At 47.2% G+C, this 27,572-nt stretch overlaps 1 long non-coding RNA gene across 8 annotated transcripts in view; it reads right to left on the bottom strand.

Annotated features, from left to right (window-relative positions):
- Positions 1–7,452: 7,452 nt before the first annotated feature.
- Positions 7,453–27,572, bottom strand: part of LOC308467545 — a 53,750-nt gene continuing 33,630 nt past the window's right edge. For 7 of the 8 annotated variants that reach the window (XR_013981192.1, XR_013981193.1, XR_013981194.1 and 4 more), the window contains 2 exons: positions 10,097–10,198; positions 7,453–8,103 (listed from right to left, as the gene is read on the bottom strand). This is a non-coding gene — a long non-coding RNA (uncharacterized lncRNA). Of the gene's footprint in view, positions 8,104–10,096; positions 10,199–20,243; positions 21,157–27,572 lie in introns of those variants that run through there. The other variant, XR_013981199.1, reaches the window with a different exon arrangement.

Below are 27,572 nucleotides of genomic sequence, written 5' to 3'. Positions count from 1 at the left end.
TGTGGGGTTTTTCACGAATTCAGGGGCTTCCCCCGGTTGTTGGCACCCGTCTGTCACCTCCGGAGGTGAAGTCAAATCGCTGGGGAATCAGAGCACCGACTGCGGCTGCAGAGGCCCGTAACCCCTGCATTGCGGGGGGTTGGACTAGATGACCCTTGGGGTCCCTTCCAACTCCACAATGTGAAGTTGTAACTGCTGCCTCCAACCGCCTTAGCGTCTCCACTCTGGATTTGCGAAGGGTTCACTCCTGAGCCTTTTCTTCCCCCAAAGACATCCTGCAAGGCAGCAGAGGTTAAGGATCAGAGTTTTCCTTACCCTAGATGGGCTCCCTTCCCAGGTGGACGAGCCCCATTTGCCCCTCACTTCCCTCTACAGAAACTGCCTTCTTGATCACTGTTGGGCTATTGCCATTATTATTATTATTATTATTATTAATTATTAATTCCCCAGCCACTCTGGGCGGCTTCCAACAGAATATTAAACTACAATAATCTATTAAACATTAAAAGCTTCCCCAAACAGGGCTGCCTTCAGGGCTGTCTTCTAAAAGTCATCCCTTCAATCCACCGGAACCTGTCTTTGCACACAGGGGGAGTCCCTAAGGCACCAAGCGTTCAAGGCACACCGGCTCCCCTCACCTGGTTCAGCCCGCCAGTCAAAGCCATTCCCAAGACTGTGGCCGCTGTCACCTGCTGACAGCTTCTAGGAGCCACAGGTGAGAGCTGGGCGGAGGTGGGGAGCAAAGGTGGGCCCCAGAAGGAGCAGGACATGTTCCCAAAAGCAACTTTCCTGAACTTGGAGGTGAGAGAACTGAATCCTAACCACCAGACCACCAGAGGGTAGCAATGCTTCTGAATCGCGGGTGCTGGAAACCACAGGAGGAGAGAGGGCTCTGGTGTTGGGGTTCTGATTGGCTGGCAGAGATGCAGGGTTGCCATGGATACGCCTGTGGGCGATGAGAGGTCCTTCTGGTCCTTGTCCACTGGGTGGTGCTTCAGAATTTCTTTTGGAGTGAAGTTTACAGATGGCAGTAGAGCCGCTGCTTTGCATGCAGAAGGGCTAAGCAATGAGTTTCCTATGTTCCCAGGAAAACAGCTTTCCTCCCCTTTTTTAAACAAGTACTTTGCTGGTGACTCACTGTCACACAAAATCACCGCTATGCAAAAGACTGATGGATTCAAAGTGATGCTCTATATGTGTTGTTGTCCACTTAACATCACAGGGGCGAATAACAGTTTGTCCAAACGGGTTTACCCTGTGTCCCCCCCCACCCCCCAATCCCCCCAAGAAACGCAGATTTTAATTCCGTGTGGGGTGAGGATGGTGTGAAAGGACAATCCCTATGTCTTTATTCCTGTGACGAATGTAATGGAGGTAGAGTGAATCATAGACTTGCAGAGTTGGAAGGGACCCCCAGGGGTCATCCAGTCCAACCCCCTGAAATGCAGGAATCTCAGCTAAAGCATCCAGGGCAGTTGGCCCCCCAACCTTTGCTTAAAAACCTCCAAGGAAGAAAAGACTCGAAGCAAAATGGTTCAACATCCACCTTCTTCTTTTTTCATTTTCACTTTATTTCTTTAACAACATTTATATATCATTTATTCACCGAAGCCTATAAGCTTTTTGTATTCTGCAGCTCTGCTCAGGTCCTGCTAGCTGGCTCCTCACTGGGGCATATTCTTGTTTTTCAGGCTCTGTTAATGTTTTCATGTTAAACATTTTGCCTTGGGCCTGTTGGCATTCAACGTCTTTATAAGCTACTTGGACCAGGGAACGGAGGAGATTTGCGTCAGATTTGCAGGTGACACTAAACTGGGAGGGGAGGCCAATGTGAACCTCTCCACCCTAGGCTTATGTTGTGTATATACTCAATAAGACCATATATCCTACCTGCAAGAAAACCAAACTCTGAGTAATCACTGGGACCCCCTGGAATTTCTCACCATTCAGAGATCAGGGCATGTGCAACACTGGTGTCAGAAGTGGGATTGTGTTTCCTGGGGTAGGAAGTGGGAGCCCTTCCCCCCTATGCTCGGGTTCCACAGATGTGTAAATAAACCCTAAAACCACTGTGTCTCTCCTGACCTCTATTCGAACTCTGGGTAAGCACCTGCCCCCCTCCGGAGTCTCTTCCTGCTTGCAGGTTGGGGTGACTTGTAGCTGCATTTCCCCCTCCACAGCTGTTAGCTGAAGGGGGACCCCCTTCTCCACTGTGGGTCTGGGTTAGGTCTTCACTCTGGCGTCCCAAAGGAGGCCTAGCGCCTTTGTCCGGGGTCTCTCAGACATTCCTGCAGTCAGGGACTCGGAGGGTGTGTGTGTGTTGTTGTGTTGTGTGTGGCGACAGCAAGGAGACCAGCCTGTCCCGGATCACCGGCGAGGGTTTCGCGGTCTGAGGAGCAGCTGGCCACGAATCCCTCCCCACCCAGAGTGGTGGCGCAGAGCATAGTGCGGCCCTGCGCACGTCTGCGGGCAGGAGGTACTTAGCATCACAATGCCAGAGGGCCTGTGAACTCCTTGCTCTCCAGACCTCTCCGCCCGAGAGCCCTGATGAATGGGGGCCTTGGGGGTTTAGCATAACAAACCGGCACATGTCGTTGTTGGCCCCTCACACAAACACACCCACCCTTGGCCTTTCCCCAAGAAGAGGGTCCCTTCTTCGTACAGGAATCTGGGACAGGGCGCAATATGGGCACGGGGTTTCATTTATTGGGGGAGTGGGCGTTTTCCATCTCTCTTTCATATCAAGATTAGATGCCATCTATCTGATATTTGGAAAGCTTCCAAAGCAATAGAGAGAAAGAAATAGGAAAGAGTTCTGTTAGAAAAAACTGTAGTGAAAGAATGGAAAATTAGAAAACATAACCAGAAGCCTTTTAATTCTTTTCCTCTCATGGTTCCTGCCTTTTCTTTTCTCTGCCTCAGTTTCCCTCTTGGTTTCTGCCCTTCCTTCCCAGACCCTCCCGGTATCCCTATTTTCCTGGGACATCCCAGATTTACAGAAGCCGTCCTGGTTTCTGATTTGATCCTGGAATGTTCCACTTTTCCTTAGGATGTCCCTATTTTCATCGGAGAAATGTTGGAGGGTATGATTAGTTATGTGACCCCAGAGCTAAGGCGACCAGTAACTAGACAACTGTTAGAAGACACCTGAAGGCAGCCCTGCATAGGGAGGTTTTTTTAATGTATAATGTTCTATTATGTTTTTATATATAATGGAAGCTGCCCAGAGTGGCTGGAGCAACCCAGTCAGAGGAGCGGGGTATAAATAATAATAAAATTATTATTATTATTATTATTATTATTATTATAGAATGGGATGTCCCAATTTTCAATGGGGAAATGTTGGAGGGTGTTCCTTCCTTCCTTCCTTCCCTCCCTCCCTCGTTCCTTCCCACCCTTCCTTTGCCCCCACTTTCCTCTGGGCTTCCTCCTGCCGTCTGCCTCAGTTTCCTTTTGGAATCTCCTTTCTTCCTTTCCTCCCTTTCACTTTTCGTGCACTCCCATTGCCACCCCCCTTCCCCACCCCACAATGTCAATTCGCCCCCCCCAAGGCAAGGCCTTACATGTTTCGAAAGGTCTGTCAGCAGCTCTTTGCCATTCGACCTAGATGGAGCCTCCCTAGTCCAAGACAGTCTACCACATTGTATCCCGGCTGCTGGGGGAAGAAATAAGAAACGAGGGCTGTTTCCTTGAGGACTTCCCAGAGCCAGGACCTGAACCAATGGAGTCAAGTCACAAGAAAGGAGCGCCCTGACTAAACTTTAGGAAGAGTTTTGCGTTGTTTGGTCATGGCACGGATTCCCCTGGGAGGTGATGGACTCTCCTTCCTCGGAGGTTGGGTGGCCACCTGCCAGGGATGCTGTAGTTGGACTAGATGAGCCTTGGGGTCCCTCGCAACTCTACGACCCTACGATGCCTGTGTTTCTGGAGGGATGGTGGAAGAGGGAGCGGGGAGGACGGCGTTGGGGAGAGGTTACAACTTTTTCTCTTTTGCCTGGTTGGGCAGACACAAAAGGGCCCCATCCCTGGGCTTAATCCGCCGTTAACTCTGTCCACAGACCACCCAGCAAATGAGCAGCCAGCCATAGGAGATCCCTCCGGTGGGGAACTTACAAGCGACTTAAGGATTTAGCCGGACTTTGGCCCAGATCTGCTCGCCCTCGCCGGAGCTGTCAGGCCGGAGATTAGCTCTTGTTTCCAGCTTGCCGGAGGAGACGTGGCAGAAGCCGCTGCTCTCCTCCGGGTTTTGCCACCTGAGCGCAAGGAAAACCTGCTGGACCACAGCATCGTAGAGTTGGAAGGGACCCTGAGGGTCATCCAGCCCAACCCCCTGCAATGCAGGGATCTCAGCTAAAGCATCCAGCACAGATGGACACCCAACCCCTGCTAAAAAACCTCCAGGGAAGGACAGTCCCCCACCTCGCGAGGGACTGTCCCACTGTCAAACAACCCATGGCCCATCGAGTCCAGCAACCTGTTCTCTCAGCGTGTACCCCAGTGGGAAGTTTGCAAGCAGAACCTGAGTCCAAAATCATTTCTCCCTGCTTGAAATTGCTAGTGCCTGGTATTCAGAGGTAGAGCATGGCTGAGTAGCCTTCGATAGCCGTATCCTGCTCCCTCGCCCTCGAATTTGTCCAAACTCATTTTAAAGCCAACCGAGTCAGTGGCCATTGCTACCTCTTGTGGCAGGGAGTTCCGCTGTTCTAACTCTGCACATATGTTCGTACCATGTCCTACACTGAAAGGTTTCTGGCAGAAGGTAATAAAGGCAATCAAGAGGACTGTACGGAACAATCTTAAATTTGCAGAGGAAAATATCCTTTTGAATTATATATCTAAGACATGGAATCTAACAAAAATCTAACAATTTTTGCCCTTACGACAGCAAAAAGAGTAATATTGATGAACTGGAAAAATTAAAATGCAGCTGCCTGTAATGATTGGATTGAAGATTTGTACAAACTCGCTACACATGAACATGTTGTGTACAAATGCAGACTTGCCATGGTTAAATTTGGCGATATTTGGAATTAATTTTTATAAACACTGTATTTCGTTAAGGTCTGGTTAATTATAACAGCCAGCCCCTCCCCTTTTTGTAATGTACACTTTTTTGTTATTGTTATGTTTTGTTTTGTACATGGATACTATTTCTTGTTTCATTTTTTATGTCGTTTTTGTGTCTTCTTTCTCGCGTCTGCGCACTTGTACTTTTGGACTTTTCATTTTTCAACAAAGAAATAGACACACACACACACATGCGCACACTGAGCTGCACAAATAATTCCTTCCTTTCGCCTGTGCTGATTCCACCAGTGTAATTCCTGTTACAAAAACCAGGCTCATGGCATGTGAGGAAAGAAGGCAGAGGAGGGAGGAGGAAAAAGCCATATTTATTAAGGCAATTCCATCCCCGTGTGGTAAGTCAGCCATGGTGCGCTTGCTCAGCCCCTGCCCAAAGTCCAGTCCTGACGGCACCACAAAGAAAGGTTTGGCTTGAACAACAAAACACTAGTTTTGGCAGGCTCCTGTTGACAGTATCTGTGAAGATGCCAACGCAAAGCACCCCCCTCCAATTCCTGGGTTTCACTTTTCAGAAAGCTGAATATTTCAGAAGACTGAATTGAATAGTTGGGAGATTTAAAGTGGACAAAGATGATCTGTTCAAGTGAACCAACAAGTCATCCAAACTGTCCTAAGGCACTGATTGGCTAGAGTCAATCTCTATCTTTGCCAATTGTTTCCCAAATGCTACTGCATCTTTTGTGAGATAAGGTACAGGATGTCTGCAAATCACACACAAGCACCTATTGGCTAGCAGTTGGGAAGCCACCAACCACCATAGAATTGTAGAGTTGACAGGGACCCTGAGGGTCAACTAGTCCAACCCCCTGCAATGCAGGAATCTCAGCTAAAGCATCCAGGACACACAGCCATCCCATCTCTGCTTGAAAACCTCCACAGAAGGAGAGTCCACCACCTCCCAAGGGAGCCCATCCCACTTTCAAACAGCTCTTTTTGTCAGAAAGTCCTTCCTGATGTTTAGTCGGAATCTCCCTTCTTGTAACTTGAAGCCATGGGTTCGAGCCATGGGTTGGTTGCCCAGATTAGAGAACTGGGCCAAAACAAACAAGATGAATTTTAACAGGGAGAAATGTAAAGTATTGCAAAAAAAATAAGAGGCACAAATACAAGATGGGTGACAGCTGGCTTGAGAGCAGTACATGTGAAAAGGATCTAGGAGACTTGGTTGACCACAAACTTGACATGAGCCAACAGTGTGATGCGGCAGCTAAAAAAGCCAATGCAATTCTGGGCTGCATGAATAGGAGTATAGCATCTAGATCAAGGGAAGTAATAGTGCCACTGTATTCTGCTCTGGTCAGACCTCACCTGGAGTACTGTGTCCAGTTCTGGGCACCACAGTTCAAGGAGGACGCTGACAAACTGGAACGTGTCCAGAGGAGGGCAACCAAAATGGTCAAAGGCCTGGAAACGATGCCTTATGAGGAACGGCTAAGGGAGCTGGGCATGTTTAGCCTGGAGAAGAGGAGGTTAAGGGGTGATATGATAGCCATGTTCAAATATATAAAAGGATGTCACATAGAGGAGGGAGAAAGGTTGTTTTCTGCTGCTCCAGAGAAGCGGACACGGAGCAATGGATCCAAACTACAAGAAAGAAGATTCCACCTAAACATTAGGAAGAACTTCCTGACAGTAAGAGCTGTTTGACAGTGGAATTTGCTGCCAAGGAGTGTGGTGGAGTCTCCTTCTTTGGAGGTCTTTAAGCAGAGGCTTGACAACCATATGTCAGGAGTGCTCTGATGGTGTTTCCTGCTTGGCAGGGGGTTGGACTCGATGGCCCTTGTGGTCTCTTCCAACTCTAGGATTCTATGATTCTATGAGTCCTGCCCTCCAGAGCAGGAGAAAACAAGCTTGTTCTCTCTTCCATGGGACAGCTCCTTAGATATTTGAAGAGGGCTCTCCTGTCTCCTCTCAGTCTCCTCTTTTCCAGGCTCGGTTTCCAGACCACTCCCCTCCAAATTTCCAGTGTTCTCTGCTGCTATCAAAATGTCCTTGAATTTGGTGTGGGATGCAAAGGACGATGGCGTGTGCTATTTAATGTGCATTCCGAATGCAAGAGGGTTGAAACGAGGCCAAGGCCTGTCAAGGCAAAGGAATGCGCACGGCAAAGAGTTCACTTTTTATTGTCAAAGATAAGGCAGTCTCTTCCACAACTCCAGATCCCTTCGCACACCAGTCTCAGCAGCCAAGTCCACACTCTATGGAGCAGTTGCAGCAACTGGGGACCACCCCTTCCGCCAGCTTATGTACCTTCCTCCGACAGCTGGAGACTGTGCCTGCATGGAAGCTGTTTCTGCTCTTCCCTTTTCAGTCCCCATCTGGTTCTGGGAGACGATGTTACAGGAAAGGTTGGGGAAATAGCAGGCCTTTCTTTTGTCCAACCCAACCAGTAGGTTGTTGTTAAATGTTATATGTCAATTTGGACTTTTGGATTTTGTATGTTTAGGAGCTTTTGTTGAAGATTCTATTGTTTATTAGTATGTATTGTTAATTGTTTTTATTATGCTTTATTTTTACTTTTACTATGTTTTGATTCAGGATCGCTCAGCTGGTTAATGCATTGTGTGAATAATACGCAGGTTGCATATTCCTGCCTTGCAGGGGGTTGGACTAGATAACCATCAGGGTCCCTTCCAACTCTCTATGATTATTTTTATTATGTGTTTTGCAGGGCATTTTTTCAGCCGGAACTCAGGTGAGATCTGCACCCATTGCTTCGCCCAATCTTGGCCCTGGTCCTGCCAATCGTTAACATGTGGTCCCCCCAAATTCCCTCCAAGGGGATGCTTCCCTTGGGCAGGAAAAGTCACCCCACGCCTGCCGCAATGCAAGCTGGGATGTCCGCTTCCGATGGGGATGGGGATGGCGAAGACCTCTTCGATTCCTTACTCCCATCTCCAGCTAAAATTTGAGAGCCAATTCCCGTGTGAAACACAAGTCTGGAAAGGACACACCATCCAGCCAAATCTTGGAGAGAGCTTTGCAGTCGAGAGTTGCTGGCTATTTTGCTCTCGCCACCTGTGTTTGAGGAAGAGAGAGGGGTTAGTGACAAAGTGGTGGACTTCCTCGTGTCTTTTGCTAGCCTCAGATTGGCAAGGCTCCCCTTCCATAGCATGCCACTGTCCTGAGTTTTCCACGGGACACCCCATCCCCACACCCCAAATGAAGAACTAGACAATTCCCGGCTTTGCATCTTCCTGTTAAAGGGGCTTCCTGAGGCTGCTGTTTCCCACGACCCTCTAAATCGTGGTGAAGGCTTGGAGGAGACGTTGGGGAGATCATCTCATCCAGTGGGTCCCAAAGTGAGCAGGATCACCCCCTGGGACAGTTTCCCCCAAAGTGGGTGATACTGCCCCCTGGGGAGTGCTGGAACGATCCGGGGGGGGGGGGCGGTATGAGCCTTGGGTGCAATTGGGGGTGTTGAATAAAAATAAGGGGGCAGTGGAGGCATAGAGAAGAGGAAAAGATTAGGAAAAAATGTTCCTGCATGACCAATGACCCTCTCACTACCAAGTGAATAGAAAGAGAATCTAACCAATTGAGGCTGACATAAAAACCCACAAAATATGTTAAGTTTCACCACCACTCCTCCTCTCCCCCCTCTTCTTCCCCAGCCTTATACTGTACTCTCCACTAATGTCTCATAACAAGTGTAACTGATCTGTAGAAAAGACTTTTCAGCCTGAAAAAAGGGACAAGACACGTGCTTTTGTAAACCAAGAACATCTTTAATAACAATGATTAAAAAAAATAAATGTTGTTAATGATGCTGCAGCAACGACTTCAAGGTGTCTTGTTTACAACATCTTTCTTTACTGTGTTGTAGAAATATAGATGCATACAAGAATGCAAATTTGTCCCTGTTTGTTCGCTTGGAGGAGATAGATTTCGGGGGTGGGGGTGGGGCTGAGTATTTTTTTCCTGAAAAGAGGTGGTAGGCCATTATTTCAGAGTGAGTGGTATTCTCAAGCAACCAATGTAAGATTTGGGGCTGTTTTCCGCCAAGTTGCAATCACTACTCGAACTGCCAAAATCAGGACGGTTCTTTTGACAATATATCTTGGCATCATCAGAGACATTCAGCGACACTGATATGTCTTCAATTTTAATTCGGGGGGGCGATTAGGGTTTTTTTCTGGGGAGGGGGTCAGGAAGTACTTGAAGGCCAGCTTTAAAATATCATTCCCCCCACCTTGCGCCAGTGCAAGAGTTTCTGAGCAAATAGCATCGACCCGCAGTTTCAGGTGCAAAAGCGCAGATCTCATCTCCCCACCTGACCCCCAATTGAGAGTGTTGCCCCCCCTGCCCACGTTTGCTAATGACACATTTTATGCCTAGCTCAGAACCTTTGGGCGGGTGACGGAAAACGACTCTCCCTCTTAATTTAGTGATGGGAAATTGTCACTTAAGAAATGTGCTTTTCGCCCGTCGCAGGTGCCCGGGAGGTCAATAAGGCTAAAAGGAGCGTTTCTTGAGTGCACAGAAACTGCTTGGCTGGCAGAATATTTGGGTGGGTGGGTGGGGGGTTTGCCTTCGCCAAAAGGCTCACGCAAGGGGTTGGGGTGAGCGCGGGAGGGGAGGGAGAGGACGGAGGGAGAGACGGGGACATTTGGGTGCCAGTGGCAGAAAAATCTCGGGGGTCTCCAACCCTCACTTCTAGTCTGGAGCAACAAGGAAGAATTCTGGGAACTGTAGTTAAGGTTGATTTCCTGCCCCATAAGCTACAGTTCCCAGAGGTCCCATGAAGAGGCATAGATTGTTAAACTGTTCTGGAAATTGTAGCTCTGGGAACATAAGGGTCCCTTAGCAACACTCAGCATCCTTAACAAACTCCAGGGGTTGGACTGGATATCCTTTTGGATCCCTTCCAACTCAACAGCTCTATGAATCTTTGATTCTACATCTCCTATCATATTTTTTTTTTTGGGGGGGGAGATGGTGGGGAAGACACGACTGTCCAAAGTGGTATCATTGTGCTCTAAATGCGATTGTGGATTCCAAGCCCCCTCACCTATTAGCAGGGAAGGCTCAGAGGACACGCGGCAACCCAGGAACGAGAACTATTGTCTCTCTTAAGCACCAGCAGGAAACAACCGACTCAGAACAGCGCCACCTAGTGACAAAACAAGAGAAAGACATTATCCACATGCCCTACATTGAATTATATACCCCCAGCATTTACTAAATTTATACACTTCAGAAGTAATAAATTAACAACACGTTTATTAACAGCGGATAGAACGGTAGTAGCCAGAACTCAGAAAACCTTGCAATTAATATTGATCACTGGTATAATATCATCTGGCAAACAGCCATAATGAAAAAGCTGTCACAAAAATTGGGAGGTGGCAAAGGGAGAGAAGCAGCAAGGCACTTTTTGTACTGCATGGGGCGGTTTTATTAAAAGCACAAATGGAGCAAGACAAGAATGAGCAATAAGTGCAACATATATTGCAATAGATAAGAAGATGCTGCTCATTAGCTCAAGCTGATTACTCTGTTTTATACGTCAATTTATTGAAGAACTCCTTATCCTGGTTTACTGTTATCTTATTATTATGTACTGTAAAATAATATGCTTAATAATAATGTTCCCCAACCACTCTGGGCGGCTTCAAGCACATATAGAAACATAATAAAAACATAGTCTTTTACACCCTTAGTGACCCATTTTCTGTTAGTCCTGTCGTGTTTTATTATTTACCTGTGTACAATATTGTAACCCGAATATTGCTACAAAAGTTGGGTGCCTGCCCCTCTCTCTACAGAGCCCAGGGGGTTCCAGACACTCACCCAGGGTCTGTGTCCCTTTGCAGAATTGAGACACGGCAGAGACTGTTGTAGCTTTACAAAATATGGTTTATTTGCCTATTTGCTCCTTCAGTCTACACGGAGGGAGTCCAGATCTTGATTATTTGGGATGTGGAGGGAGAAATACAAGCTGCAGAGGAATTCCTGGACTAGCCCACGCAAAAGGACCTGGCCAAGCTAGGGCTACTTAAGAACAATAGAGGGCCATTGAGGATAACTGTCCTCCCTCCTTGCCCTGAGATGTGGACAGAGACTTGGGGTCTGGAAGGCTGCAGGGTAACTGGGTGTGAAGTGACAGGAAAAGAGAGGGGTTTCAAGCAAGGTGTGCTGGGAAGAAGAAAGGGAGAGAAGGATGGGATCCATCTTGGGCAGGCTGGCTGCAGGCTGGCTGGGAGAGACGCCTTGGAGTCCAGGGCTGCACAAGCCCCTCTTGAAATGACCATGCTGTCAGATCGGGGCTCGCTCCAGGCAGACTGAAGGTGTAAATAGGGGAATAAACCTTCTTTTTTAAAGCTATGACGGTCTCTGCCGTGTCTCAGTTCCCCAAAGGACCACAGACTCTGGATGAATGCCTGGAACCCCCTGGAGTCTTGCAGAGAGAGGCGGTGACACCCAACTTTTGCCGCTTTCAGACGCAGGTGGCACTGTGGGTTAAACCACAGAGCCTAGGACTTGCTGATCAGAAGGTTGGCGGTTCGAATCCCCGCAACAAGGTGAGCTCCCATTGCTCGGTCCCTGCTCCTGCCCACCTAGCAGTTCAAAAGCACATCAAAGTGCAAGTAGATAAATAGGTACCGCTCCGGCGGGAAGGTAAACGGCGTTTCCGTGTGCTGCTCTGGTTTGCCAGAAGCGGCTTAGTCATGCTGGCCACATGACCCGGAAGCTGTACGCCGGCTCCCTTGGCCAGTAAAGCGAGATGAGCGCCGCAACCCCAGAGTCGGCCACGACTGGACCTAATGGTCAGGGGTCCCTTTACCTTTACCTTTTTCTATTACATCACTACTTGTTTACATTCAAGGTGCATCAGAGTTGGAAGGGACCCTGATGGCCATCTAGTCCAACCCCCTGCTTCAAAAGAAACAGAACTATATGCAGAGAATTCCCTCCTCTCTGCTCCTGGCAGACTCACAGACACAGGCTCTCTTCTCCCTGAGACATGGCCTGATCCGGCTTTCCTTCTGTTTGCCAGTGGATCTTCCTCCTTGCTCCTCCCCCTCCCTCGCTTGACCCCGTCCCGAAGGCGACCGCCTTGCTCCAGACATCATTTGCATTTCTCCAGCAGGTGGACACCCCATCTGCTCCCAGGCGCTGATGTCAATTAGCTCTCTCCCGCCTCCCCCCCTTCGACGTGCATCCCAAGGACACAGGACCCGGGCGGCAAGGATTCAGGGCGTGTGGGGCCTGCGCATCTCCCCCGACACACAGCCCATTTATGCCAAGGAGGAAGAGAGATGTCTGCCGTCTCGACAGGCCGCTGCCCCCAAGGGGCTCTTCGTCGCCTGGGGGAGTGGGGCAGACAGACGCAATAACCGTAGCCAAGGGGGGATATCCTGCAGGAGACAGACAGCAAGGGCTGGCGCTCAATTAGAGGCTCCCAAACTTTTTCGGCCCACTGCCCCCTTGGCTCCATAAGCACATTCTCTGTGCCCCCTACCCTGTTAAAACAGGCCCTCCAAGTCCCCCCATTTTCCAGGGACAGTCCAGGATTTACAGAAGCCATTCCAGTTTCTGATTTGATCCCAGAATGTCCCACTTTTCCTTAGGACGTCCCTATTTTCGTCAGAGAAATGTTGGAGGGTCTGGAGTTATGCGACCCCCGAGCCAAGGAGATAAGAAACTAGACAACCTTTAGAAGACATCTGAGGGCAGCCCTGGACAGGGAAGTTTTAAAAAATGCTTTATTATGTTTTTATATATGCTGGAAGCCACACAGAGTGCCTGGGGTAACCCAGTCAGATGGGGAGGGTATAAATAATAACATTGTTGTTGTTGTTGTTATGGAAAAGGACCTCCCTATTTTAGGGTTGCCATTTTTCAAAAAGAGTTATTTTTAAGGACATTTGCCAAAATCTACACTTCCGACACGGGTTGACATATATCCGGATTCTCCTGGACACTTCAGAAATTTCTGCCTGGACACTGTTTCTGACGGCCGAATCCCGGCTATGTCCAGGAAATTCTGGGCGAAGGGCAAACCTACGGCCTATTTTCAACAGATAAATGTTGGAATGGAGGGTATGTAAAAAGTATTTATTCAGGGGGGTGGCTGTCCCATGGAAGAGGGAGGAGGCTTGTTTTCTCCTGCTCTGGAGGGTAGGACTCGAACCCATGGCTTCTAGTTAAAAGAAAGGAGATTCCGACTAAACACCAGGAAGAACTTTCTGATATTAAGAGCTGTTCGACAGTGGAACAGGTGGTGGCCTCTGCTTCCTTGAAAGTTTTCTAAGCAGAGGTTGGACGACCATCTCTCATGGATGCTTTAGCTGACATTCCTGCATTGCAGGGGGCTAGTCTAGGGACTCAGCTATGCAGTTGCAAATAATTTTTAAGTGAAATATACAAATGTGACACTAGATGGTAACAGTGAGCTATGGCAATTTCAATATATTTTCCAATATCTATTTTCTTTAAAAGCATTTTCACAGTGTTTTTTAAAGATATGTGTACATTGCACCTAGATGGCTCCCAGGTTCTTCCCAACTCTACAATTCTATGATTCTAACCCTTTCCCCAGACTGCTTCTCCTTCTGGGTTGTCTTCCAAGGGCTGCAGGTGGGCGGGGCCAGGACAAAAGTGGATGGAGCAACGGCTCCAGGTTTTAGATTTCCTGCAGGAGTTGCTGCACACTCACTCAGAGACTCACCCGGATGATTGGAAGGGTACCTTAATGAACGGCTCCACATTGCACCAAGAAATTATAAGACAGTTTCCTGTGTTTTGTTTATGCTTTTCTAAGAGATGTGTGTCAGAGAGGGATGGCGAGTGTCTCTGGATCTCTAAGGGAGACGTGAAGAGGCAATGGGGCAATGGGAGGGGGCACCAGAAGTGCAAATGATTTTCAGACTTTGAGAAGCTGGGCTCTCTGGATCAAGTCTGGGTGAATTAATCATAGAGTTGGAGGGACCCCAAGGGTCATCTAGCCCAACCCCCTGCAATGCAGGAATCTTTGGCCCAACATGGAGTTCGAACCCACAACCCTGAGATCAAGAGTGTCATGCTCTACCACCTGAGCCAGCCAATTAAAACAGTTTCAACTGGATTCTGAGCAAATGTGCAATGAATTGTTCTCTTCAAAATTTATTGAGTGATTAACTTCCTTAGTGGTTCATGCAAGCAGCTGTTCTGAATTTTGCTTTTTATAGGGCACTGGGGATGAGCTTATGGAACTGAGGGGGCAGGGACCCCCCAAAATCAGGGAACCATGGGGGCCGGCTGTATTTGAAGTTGTACATTGGAAGAATCAACACATCACATCACGCAGCACATTATTGAATTGTGGAACTCCCTGCAGGGATGGCACCAACTTGGATGGCTTTAAGAGAGGATTGGATAAATTCATGGAGGAGGAAAGGGCTGCTCTTGCGTTCAAATCCTGTTGGGTCTCCCTTTGGGGCATCTGGTGGGCCGCTGTGAGACCAGGATGCTGGATTTGACGGGTCCTGGGCATGATCCAGTAACAAGGCTCTTCTTAGGTTCCTATGGAACCCCCAGGTCCAGAGGCAGTCTATCTGGAGCCCTGGGTTCATAGCCACTATGGGAACAGGATGAGTCCTAGGCCTGATCCTTATGCTCTCATGTTCTTCTTGCACACCGGTTGGAAAAGGCAGTTTACATTACTAAAATAAACGAATATTGCTGCTAATGGCAATCCAGCATTTTTTCTTTTTCTGATACGGGTCAACTTGCATCCCTTTCCCCCCAAAGCACGCACACAACTATTAAGTTAACTTTATTCATTTTACAGCCCTGGAGAGGACAGTTTGAATAATTCATGCCTGGCGGTGGGGAGGGGAGGGGAGGGTGGCGTTACCTCTGACCTTGAACGCTGGGGTCCTTTTTATCGTGCCCCATCTCCCCCCGCCCCACAGTCCGCGTGCCCATTCACAACAGCTGGGGTGTCTAGCCGCGAGTTGACAGTTCAATGCAGTCTTTGTCTAACCCGGCCATTAACCGAGACAAGTTCTTAAAATGCAGAGAAGTTACAATATAATATTTATGGACTCTACGCCAGCTCCTCTGCTCCACCCCCCCCCCCCACATGCAGACATGCTCAGTGCGTGTCTGGGCTTTGGCAAGCGCTACCTCCTGGCCTGAAAATTTAGAAGCAGAAGAAGTAAAAGCAAACAAGGACGGCCATCCCAAGGCTGCAAAAGCCTTGTTGTTACTGCAGAAAATCTCCAAAATAGCAAAGCAGGTAATAGAAGCATGCCCTGAACTAGAATGCCCTCCAATCTTTCTCCAGTGAAAATAGGGATGAACCCTATTAAATATCTTCCAGGACAACAATGCGCACACACGATTTAGGGAAGTTCTTAATGTTTGAAATTTTATTCTTTTTTTTTCGTGTTCTTTGGGAGCCGCCCAGAGTGGCTCGGGAAACCCAGCCAGATGGGTGGGGTATCAACAACAACAACAACAACAATTACATGACAAGGAACTCATAACTCACTTACTCTCAGCAGCTGTATATAGAAAAGGATGTCACATAGAGGAGGGAGAAAGGTTGTTTTCTGCTGCTCCAGAGAAGCGGACACGGAGCAATGGATCCAAACTACAAGAAAGAAGATTCCACCTAAACATTAGGAAGAACTTCCTGACAGTAAGAGCTGTTTGACAGTGGAATTTGCTGCCAAGGAGTGTGGTGGAGTCTCCTTCTTTGGAGGTCTTTAAGCAGAGGCTTGACAGCCATATGTCAGGAGTGCTCTGATGGTGTTTCCTGCTTGGCAGGGGGTTGGACTCGATGGCCCTTGTGGTCTCTTCCAACTCTAGGATTCTATGATTCTAGAAGCATGGCAACTGGACACTGGAAGGACCTATCAGGAGTGAACCAGTGGTACCAAAATGTACGGGAAACTGCCCTGCTAGAGAAGTTAGCCAACAAACTTAAACTGGCACAAGGACAAGCAAAGGAGGAAGCCTTTGCCCCGGTGTGGCTCTCCTTTTTCATATATACGCCACAACAGGGCAAAACAGCACACAACTCAATATGGCTAACCCGACCCTCCCACCCACAGGCCAACAAGCCACACGGCAACTAACTGAACACAACCCACCAAACTGTGGAGCTTCCAATCCCTCGCAAGGCCAATGAAGACAAATAAATATAGAAATAAAGAGCCAACCCATGTGATGCAGACACAAATCCCCACCGTAACTCTATGCAGTAGAATGAAAGAACAATACTCCCTTCCCCCCTTTCTTTCCCCCCAACTGTACGATGTCCATTACATTAATGTCTCAACTAGGTCTCAACTAGGGCCAGGGCCTTTTCAGTACTGGCCCTGACTTGGTGGAACGCTCTGTCACAAGAGACTAGGGCCCTGCGGGACTTGACATCTTTCCGCAGGGCCTGCAAGACAGAGCTGTTCCGCCTGGCCTTTAGTTTGGACTCAGTCTGAGCCTTATGTTTCCCTCCCCTTATGGTTTTGATCTATGAGCTACTTTTAAAATGAGGCTGCATTTTAAATGATATTTTAACCTGTATTTTAAATTGGTTCCCCCCCATTATGTTTTTACTGTAATTTTACTGGTGTTAGCCATCCTGAGCCCGGCTCTAGCCAGGGAGGGTGGGGTATGAATAAAATTTATTATTATTATTACTATTATGATTATGATTATTCTGAACATTAAAAAACTGTGAAAAAGACTCTGGAGAGCTCAGTTGGCTAGAGACTGGTGCTGACAACACCAAGGTTGCCAGTTCGATCCCCGTGTGACGGGACAGCTGCCTATTCCTGCATTGCAGGGGGTTGGACTGGATGACCCTCAGGGTCCCTGCCAACTCCACAATTCCAGGATACTATGAATCAAAAGTGGAGATGCTATATGTACATTTCCTTGTTTATTTTGTAACACAAGACAATCTTCAATGAAAACTGTTTTTTTTTTTAAAGGTGGGGAACAAAAGGGCAAGCAGGACTATTGAGGGGATGGAGCGACTTGCCTGTGAGGAAAGGTTGCAGTGTTTGGGAACTTTTGGTTTAGAGAAAAGGTGAGAAAGGGGGGTGCAGCGGCAGAAGTTCATCAAACGATGTGTGGCCACAGGCATCCTGTGCCCACGAGAAGGACTTCTTGGAAAAGGACTTATTCAGGCAGCACATGCAGGAGGCTTTGAAGGTCCCAACCTGGATGGATTTAAAAGAGTATCGGACACAGAGGAGAAAGCTATTGGCTGGCATGGAGGCAGCCGGCGCTTCTGAATACCAGTGGCCAGAAACTGCAGTTTCCCCCTGAGGCATCTGGCTGGTGAGAACAGGTTGATGGACTAAACAGGCCACTGGCCTGATTCAGCTGGCTTTTCTGAGGTTCCTGTTTTGTAGAATCATAGCATTGTGGAGTTGGAAGGGACCCCAAGGGTCATCTAGACCAACCCCCTGCAATGCAGGAATCTCAGCTAAAGCGCCTGGACAGATGGCCTGTTTAGACCTCTGCTTAAAAACCTCCAAGGAAGGCGAGGCCACGACCTTCCAAGGGAGACTGCTCCACTGCGGGACAGTTCTTCCTGGTGTGTAGTCGGAATCTCCTTTCTTGTAACTGGAAGCCATGGGTTCGAGTCCTACCCTCCAGAGCAGGAGAAAACAAGCTTGCTCCCTCTTCCATGTGACAGCCCTTAAGATATTGGAAGATGGCTCTCCTATCTCCTCTCCATCTCCAACCCTCTGGAGAGAGAAGGAAACTCAGAAGGGTTCACTGCTGGGGAACACGGACAGAAAAGTGGGCAGGAGGGCAGTGCAAGTGGAGGAGGATGCCGCTAGCCGACTGAGCTATGACCTGAAGTGCTGCACATGCTGCAACATGCGGCTGCAGCGGCAACTGGATCCTGCTTTAATGTCCTCCTCAGCCTACATAACTTAACTGCAATCAAAAAGCCTTCTTTTTTGTGAGCAGTTTTTTTGTCGTCTAATTTTTTATTAATTTTTTTCAAATGTTTTCACAATAACCTTCAAATCAATTACATTATTTCACAAGCTGACTTCCCACTCTCACTTCCACAAACCTTTTCTACTGCATTATATCTTTATCTATTACAAAAAAACAAAATCCCGTTACAATTATTTTGTCATTTTCCTTCCACTGCCTGTATCTTGAATCTTGCCCGCTGTAATATTTTTTTGTAAACAGTTTTGAGGTGTTTGTTGTTTTTTTAAACCACCACCACCACCAAGCAGTATATAAATTTTACAATTGTAAAAATCCCCCTCAGAACTGTTTACGGAAAAAGATAAAGCAATAAAAGAAAAACTAGCAACCACCTAAAACTTTAGAAACGTTCGAATAAGGACAGACTAAAGACAGATTAGAACTCACACCAACTTTCTGAACCTCTGGACGGGCTTATCTGGTGGAACGCTCTGCCTCATGAGACCAGGGCCCTGCAGGATCTGATTTCTTTCCGCAGGGCCTGTAAGACAGAGTTGTTCCACCTGGCCTTTGGCTTGGAGCCAATTTGATTCCCTCCCTCCCTCTCTTTCTTTTTTCTTTTCCTTCTCCTCCTGCGATGAGGCTACATTTTAATATTTTAATGTTCCATTATTTTAATGTTGTATTTTATTTTTGTTTTTAAGTTGTAATCATTCATCTTGTTTTTATTATTGCTTGTAAGCCGCTCTGAGCCCGGCCTTGGCTGGGGAGGGCGGGGTATAAATAAAAATAATAATAATAATAATAATAATTATTATTATTATTATTTAAACAAGAATTCTGTGGCTCTTGATGTCCACGAGCCATAATAATAATAATAATAATAATAACAATAATAATAATTTATTTATTTATACCCCGCCCATCTGGCTGGGCTTCCCCAGCCACTCTGGGCGGCTTCCAACAAAATATTAAAATGCAATAATACATCAAACATTAAAAGCTTCCCTAAAGAGGGCTGCCTTCAGGTGTCTTCTAAAAGTCTGGTAGTTGTCTCTCTTGGACATCTGGTGGGATCTGCTCTGCCTCCGCGGCCAGAAGCCGCCCTGCTTCTGAATCCGTTGCACTTGCGCTCGATCCAGACATCTGATCAGCCGCGGTGAGATCAGGACGCTGGACCAGGGAAGACGGTGCCAGACGCGCAGTCTCCGCGGGCGCAGGAGGGGATTTCCATGCGGAGACACAATGATCTCATTCTCTGGGGGCCTCCATGTGGGTCTTGCCCCTTTCCCAGCCAGACACAATAGCCGCCTCCTCCACCCGCCACGGCCCTGGCCATCTCCCCACATTGTCCGCCGGCTTTCCCACACACGCTCCCTCTCCCGCACGCTCAAATCCTTTGCGCCCTTGGGGAGGGATAATGGGTACATTAATGCTTTCCACGGCGGAGACGTTTTTGTCCTGGAGAAAAAAGGAACTTTGTGCATGGATTTGTTAGGCGAGGGAGCAGTTGGGGGGGGGGGGAGAGAAAAGCCCATTCCTCTTTTCCATCCATAACAGAGAGAGAGAGAGAGAGAGAGAGAGAGAGAGAGAGAGAGAGAGAGAGAGAGCGCTCTGGATTTAGCCCCAAATAGCTATAAATATTCAAGGCGGACAGAGAGAAGAAGAGAGATCTCAGCTCTCAGTACAATTGTCCTTTTTGGAAACTGGCATCACTCAGCCCAAACAACTTCGAGCACGCTTGGGGACTGGGGTTATTATTATTATTATTATTATTAGCCAAACATAGAACTGTAGAGTTGAAAGAGACCCCAAGAATCATCTAATCCAGCTCTCTGTAAATCTGCTTGTTTGTTTATTACATTTATAAACCTCCTTTCATCCTAAGATCTCAGGGCAGTCCACAGAATAAAATACAGGATAAAAACATGAAAAATAAATAAAACAAAAACATGAAAATAAGTAAAAAACAAACAAACAAGCACACACATACAAAACAATACCCTCCTTCCCACAGACACACTTAAAAGGCTGTAGAATATTAATCAGGAATGCAGGGACCTGAGCTAAATAAACCTGAAAACCTCCAATGAAGGAGAGTCCACCCTCTTCTGAGATTAAAGAATCATAGAACGGTAGAGGTGGAAGGGGACACCCAAGGTCATCCAGTCCAACCCCCTGCAACACAGGAATCTCATCCAAATCATCTCTGACAGGGGGCCATCCAACCTCTGCTTCAAAACCTCCAAGGAAGGAGAGTCCATCACCTCCAAAGGGAGTTCTTTCTGATGTTTAGTCAGAATCTCCTTTCTTGCAACTTGAAGCCATGGGTTCGAGTCCTGCCCTCCAGAGCAGGAGAAAACCAGCTTGCTCCCTCTTCCATGTGACAGCTCTTGAGATATTTGAAGATGGCTCTCATATCTCCTCTTAGTCTCCTCTTCTCCAGCTCCTTCAACTGTTCTTCATAAGGCCTGGTTTCCAGACTCCTGATCACCTTGGTCTCCTCCTCTGCACACCTTCCAGCTTGTCAACATCCTTCTTAAATTGTGGTGCCCAGAACTGGATGCAGGATTCCATACGTGGTCTGAGCAAGGCAGAATAGAGGGGGAATCCTCCCCCTACAGAGCCATCATTTCTGCTTGGAAGCCTCTCCAGGGACCCCCAAATAATTTCACCGGAGTTTCATGCCAAAATCATACCGACCTCCCTAATTCAGAGTTAGACCATTAGTCCACCTAGCTGGCCCTCAGCCCTGAATGCGAAACCAGGTGTGCTGGAAGGCTGATGCCAATTGGAAGCTCAGGACTGGCTGTGCTCCACTGAGCTCAGGGCTGCCTGCGCTGACTGGCAGCAGCTGCCCAAGGCTTCAAGCAGGGGACTCTCCCAGTCCTTTGCTGGAGATGCTCTCAGGGATTGGACCTGCATGTGAAACAAGAGCTCTGCCATGAAGCTGCGGCTCTCTTTCCCAGGACAGGACCACATGCCTGGCATTTGGTGTTAGACTGCACCTGAACACGGAAGCTCTACTTAACTCTCAGCAATGGATGCCTCCACTCATCCTCTGAGAAGCAATCCCTATTGATGGTATCAAACAAATCCTGGAAATGTAAACATAATGAGGGAACATGGTCACCCAGAGTGGCTGGGGCAACCCAGTCAGGTGGGTGGGATATAAATGAAATAACAACAACAACATGAATAATTGTACCTGCCCATCGGGGTTGCCCCAGATCTCATAACATGAAAAAAATCATAATCAGATGAAATTGTGAGCAGGTTTTGAAATATGAGCAGCAGCAGAAGATTGATAATATAGGAAATAGAAGATGTCATGGATGTTTTAGCTGAGGTTCCTGCATTGCAGGGGGTTGGACTAGATGACCCTCGGGGTCCCTTCTGACTCTACGATTCTATAATTCTGTGTCTTAGGTGAAATGTTTATTAGAATGCAATGTGTAAATGGGATGGGAAAGGCAGGAAGTTTAAAGAGAAATGTGGAATAAATTTGGAATCTGGAGTATATATATGTAAAGATTTCAAAGTTTAATTTAAAAAATGGACTCAAGAAGTAATCCCTTTCCTTTGGAAAGTCCAGCTCAGGCTTCCCAGTGCATCTTACAGTGAATAAGCAAAAGTGTAGAACTCAGGACTATATGGAATTGGCGGAAATGACTGGCAGAATCCGAGACCAGGGAGAAGAGTCGGTGGAAGAAGATTGGAAGAAATTTAAAGACTATTTACTGAAATACTGTAAAATTAATGAATGCTAGAATGATGTCAGAATGAAGTTAAGTGGTTTTAGCAGCAATGTTATAAAGGTGTATGTAAAAATGGATTGTTAATAGGTGAGAATCTAAAGCTATAATTTATTAAGTTAAAAGATTAAGACAAAAACAAAGAGGGAAAGGAATTGCTGAATTAACCAATTGAACTGGAATACAAAAAAGGGAGGTGAGAGGAGGTCAAGGAAGCAAGGAAATGAAATGTAAGGTATGGAAAGATTGATTTGTTTTTAAGTGTTTTTTATCTTTTTTCTGTATTTTGTATTTTGTATTTTTTCTCTTTTTTATTTTTTCTTTTCTTTTTTTTCTTTTTATCTATGTAATCTATTGTTTTTGAAACCTTAATAAATATCATTAAAAAAAAAAAAGTGTAGAACTCAGAGCAGAAAATTGGGCAGTGAGGGGAGGCCTGCTAGCGAGGGGAGGCTGAGCGGTCAGAACGGAGGAAGGGGCTTCAGGGACCAGGGATGCCAAGTGAGAAAGAGGGAATTTGAGGAAGGCAAGAGGAGCCTTCAGATATTGAAGCTGGAGCTGCAGAAACAGCAGTCCTAAGAGGACCAGGCTTCAGGGGCTGGGGGAGAGAGAAGCGGGAGGCAAAGCTATGGGGACTTGGAAGATGAGAACCACAAACCTGCACTGGGTGCACAAATTGTGTTAGTGAGCCATTGCTGCATACATCTCAGCCATCAGGAAGATGCCCCTTTCCTCATCTGTTTGCGGGGAGATTAGATGGAGGGGCTGCCTATTCCATGAGCAGCCATTCTTCATTGGCTTGCGGGGCAACTGGGCAACATGGAGTCAATGCAAGATTTCTGGAGAAAGCAGATGGGTAAATTCTTCTCCCTCTCTCACAGCAACATTTGAACCCACTGATATTTTCATTTCATTTTCATTTCACTTTTACCTATACTGCCTTTCTATATTACTATATGCAAGGCGGTTTACAGCAACAAAGTACACGCGCCTTATAATGACCCCTGACCATCAGGTCCAGTCGTGGCCGACTCTGGGGTTGCAGCGCTCATCTCGCTTTACTGGCCGAGGGAGCCGGCGTACAGCTTCCAGGTCATGTGGCCAGCATGACTAAGCCGCTTCTGGCGAACCAGAGCAGCGCATGGAAACGCCGTTTACCTTCCCGCCAGAGGGTTACCTATTTATCTACTTGCACTTTGACGTGCTTTTGAACTGCTAGGTTGGCAGGAGCTGGGACAGAGCAACGGGAGATTCAGGGGATTGCGGGGATTTGAACCGCTGACCTTCTGATCGGCAAGTCCTAGGCTCTGTGGTTTAACCCACAGCACCACCCGCGTCCCTGCGCCTTATAATAATCTGATCCAATTCTGAAAGAAGAAGAAGAAGAGTTTGGATTTGATATCCCTCTTTATCACTACCCGAAGGAGTTTCAAAGCGGCTCACATTCTCCTTTCCCTTCCTTCCCCACAACAAACACTCTGTGAGGTGAGTGGGGCTGAGAGACTTCAGAGAAGTGTGACTGGCCCAAGGTCACCCAGCAGCTGCAGGTGGAGGAGCGGGGAAGTGAACCCAGTTCCCCAGATTACGAGTCCACCGCTCTTAACCACTACACCACACTGGCTCTTATTACACTGAAAGTTGTAATAAGACAACTTTAAAATGGAACCACTTATATCAAATAACATAATATTAAATAATCTATTAAAATATAATAGCACACACTAAAATTAACTCTCAAAACATCAGAAAATAAAAAATTAAACAGAAATTCACTCTTAACAATTACAATAAATAACTACTAAACTATGATCAATAAAAATCAAGTCACAGAAAATACCACAATGTGTACAAAACCATGTAAAAGGATCAAACTGAGAAACAAAGACACAACTTTTAAATTTGTTTTTATATCCAAAGAAGCTGATTGCTTAAGGATTCATGACAGATGAAAGAAAGGACTTTCCCACACAGCGCAGAGCTGAACTGTGGGACTCCTTGCCACAAGATGTAGTGGCCACCAACCCGGATGGCTTTAAAAGAGGATCAGCCGGATTTTGGGAGGAGGCCACAGATGGCTACTAGCCACGCAGGCCATGTTCTCCCTCTGCTGATGGGGGTGGCAAATGCCTCAGAATTCCAGTTTTTGGGGGATTCACCCTTGGCTTTGCCACCTGCTTCCTAGGTAAATATCTGGGCTCCCCAACCTTTCTCTGGGAAAGCTTGCATGCCAGTATTGAATCAGAGCCAATGTCAGTGTGCAGAAAAGCCCTTGCCGCTTGCTGCAATTCAGGGCTAAATTGTGGGTTTTCCTGGGAAAGAGGCAGAAGAAAAAGGAAACATTGCGAGAATATTATATGCCCCAAAATGATGGGAAGATGCAGAACCCACGACAGAGGCGTGGCAGTTGAAAATGATGGAGTACGTTGAACTAGCAAGTTTAACCAGTAAAACTAGAGAACAAGATGAGAGAGCCTTCAAGGAGGATTAGAAAAGGTTTATAGATTTTTTTAAAAAAAAAACTATTGGAAAATTTATAAATAAAAGTTAAATTTTTAAAAGGGAAATATTGCTTGGACACAGACCTGTCCCTAAAAAGGCAGCGAAAAAGGAAGGGTGGAAGAGCCCTTTCTTGCTGCGTTGGGCCAATGGGAGAACAGGATCCCTTCTTTGATGGAGGTCAAATAGTTTACGGCATGATCAGCTGCCCTGCAGTGTTGGCAGAAAGGCTGCCTTTTGCAAGACAGTTCCAGGGCCAATAAAGAGAGTCTGTTTAAATGACGGGAGTCTGTAAAACCAGCGGGGGAGTCCATTTGGCTGGAAACCAAATGGAAGGACATCAGCAGAGCCGGCTGGACCAGACGGACGGGGACCCATCTAGTCACAGAGTCACAGAATTGTAGCATTGGGAGGGGACCCCAAGTGTCATCTAGTCCAGCCCTCTGCAATGCAGGAATCTCAGGAGAAGAATCCCTGGTAGGTGGCCACCCAGCCTCTGATAATAATAATAATAATAATAATAATAATAATAATAATAATAATTTTAATTTATTATTTGTACCCCGCCCATCTGGCTGGGTTTCCCAGCCACTCTGGGCAGATTCCAACAAAGATTAAAAATACATTAAAATGTCACACCTTAAAAACTTCCCTGAACAGGGCTGCCTTCTAAATGTCAGGTAGTTGTTTATCTCTTTGACATCTGACATCTACAGGTCAGGTGCCACCACCGAGAAGGCCCTCTGCCTGGTTCCCTGTAACCTCACTTCTCTCAGGGAGGGAACCGCCAGGAGGCCCTCAGAGTTAAATGCCCTGTCTATTATCCTCCACGCATTTAACCCTTGCTGGATCCAGGACACCAGTAATGAGAAGGGACTTGGGCATCACGCAGACTACGCTTGCAACAACACACACCTCCCTCAAGCTTTCCCCAGAGGACTCCGTTTCCAGACCCGTTTTCATCTTAGTCGCCATCCTGCCCACATGTTCAACATGATGCCCTCACTGTGCCCCAGTGGGAACCCCTAAAACTGGATCTGAGCACAGTAGCTGCCCCCACCTGTGTTTCCCGACAACAGGTCTTCAGAAGCATTACTTTCTCTGAAAGTAACCCCACTAGGATTTATGGATTTGGGGATTTCATAAGACCACTAGGATTGCAACCACCTTTCCTATAAGCAAGACTCATAGAATCATAGAGTTGTCGAGTTGGAAGAGATTCCCAGGGGTCATCTAGTCCAACCCCCTGCAATGCAGGAATCTCAGCTGAAGCATCCATGGCAGATGGCCATCCAACCTCTGCTTAGAAACCTCCAGGGAAGGAGAGTCACAAGCTCCTGAGGGAGACTGCTCCACTCTCAAACACCTCTTACTATCAGAAAGTTCTTCCTGATGTTTAGTCAGAATCTCCTTTTTGGTAACTTGAAGTCATGGGTTCGAATCCTACTCTCCAGAGCAGAAGAAAACAAGCTTGCTCCTTCTTCCATGTGACAGCCCTTGAGATATTTGAAGATGGCTCTCCTATCTCCTCTCAGTCTCCTCTTTCCCAGGCTAAACATCCCCAGCTCCTTCAACTGTTCCTCATCAGGCTTGGTTTCCTGTTTCCTGTTTCCTCCAGCATCTTCCCAAGAGACTTTTGCACATTTAATAGCTGCACATAGAAATTCAACATGTGCAGCGCCTGTTACTGCAGCTCCATGATAAGGTGTACTGTTGATTTTTCCGTTTTTGCACTGCTGTTAAAGGCAGAGGAGCCTCACACAAGAAAGGAGTTGGCACTCCCGGTTAGGCTGTATTGAAATAACCAGTATGTTTTGTTAAGTTTCCTCTCTTTTAAACACAGATCAACTTCAGTTTTTGTACCAGCTTTTTCTCTTCTTGCTACAGGATGACGGGTTTACCAACCACTGCATCTGAATCTGGGAGCAGGGTGCTGATGCAAAATTATGTTGTGGCTGATGTACATTGGTTGCAATTTTGGGGGCGGGTGGAATGGGAGAAGAGTGGGGGAAGCATTATTTTTTTAAATAATAAAAATAAAAAATTGGAAACAGAATGACTGGACCAGGAGGAGAAGGCGAGAGCCAGCGTGGCAGTAACTGGCCACAAGGTCACCCAGTGAGCTTCATGGCCAAGTGGAGGATTCCAACCCTGGTCTCTCAGGTTTAGTAAGACACTCTAACCACTACTCCACATTGTCTCTCTTGCAAGCGACATAGCAAACTATAAATATTTATAAGAGTTATCTTCGCAGCATGTTATGGCTTAAAACAAAACTATTACAAGATGATATATCACAGACCCTCCCAGTGCCCCTATTTTCCAAGGACAGTCCCAGATTTACAGAATCTGTCCTGGTTTATGATTTGACCTGGAATGTCCAGCTTTTCCTTAGGACATTCCTATTTTCATCAGAGAAATGCTGGAGGGTATGTACACCTTCCAGCTTGTCAGCATCCTTCCTAAACTGTGGCACTCAGTGGTCTGCCCAAGGCAGAACAGAGCAGTGCTTTTACTTCCCTTGACCAGGACACTTGACTTCTGTTGATGCAGCCTAGAGTAGCATTCGCCTTTGTTGCTGCTGCATCACCCTGTGGACTCATGTTCAGCTTGTGGTCCACCAAGACCCCTCGGTCCTTTTCACATGCGCTGCTAGCAAGCCAGGTGTCCCCCATCCCATATTTGTGCATCTGGTTCTTCCTGCCTAAGTGCAGAACCTGACATTTGCTCCTACTAAAATTCCTTTTGCTAGCTTGGGCCCAGTTCGCCAATCTTCTAAGATCATCTTGAATCCCAATTCTGTCTCCCCCTCCCAGATTGGTGCGAGATGCAAACTGGAATCTTCTTCTGCAGCCACCACAGAGAGGGAGTTGACTTGCTTGCCCCCGGAGGAGTTTGCTGGTTGCACCCCTGTTTGAGTCTCTGCTCCGTCTCTTCCCACCAACAGGCAGCTTCCTTACAGGGATTAAATGCCTCTGCTGAGCTAAACTGGGACATTCAAGTTACTCCGGGTGCAGAGGTGATGCTGTCGCATCTCTGCATGACCCTGTGTGTTGGGCTCGCCTCCTTCTTGTCTGACAGCACACCTGGAAAACACACACACACACACCAAACACAAGGAGGTATATGCCGCTTCATAGAATCATAGAGTTGGAAGGGACCCTGAGGGTCATCTAGTCCTACCCCCTGCAATACAGCTGTCCCTTACGGGGATTAAACATGCCACCTTGGCGATATCAACACCATGCTCTAACCAGCTGAGCTGTGTGGAGAGTCACCTGGGAACTAGTCTCCACTCCTCTGCTGCTTGCTTTCCAGTAGACTGCACCTGAATGGGGAGGTTCG

This window comes from Podarcis pityusensis (genome assembly GCF_964106645.2).
Source record: "Podarcis pityusensis genome assembly, chromosome: 18".
In the NCBI taxonomy this organism is placed as follows: Eukaryota; Metazoa; Chordata; class Lepidosauria; order Squamata; family Lacertidae; genus Podarcis; species Podarcis pityusensis.
This window is presented reverse-complemented; position numbering and strand designations above follow the sequence as displayed.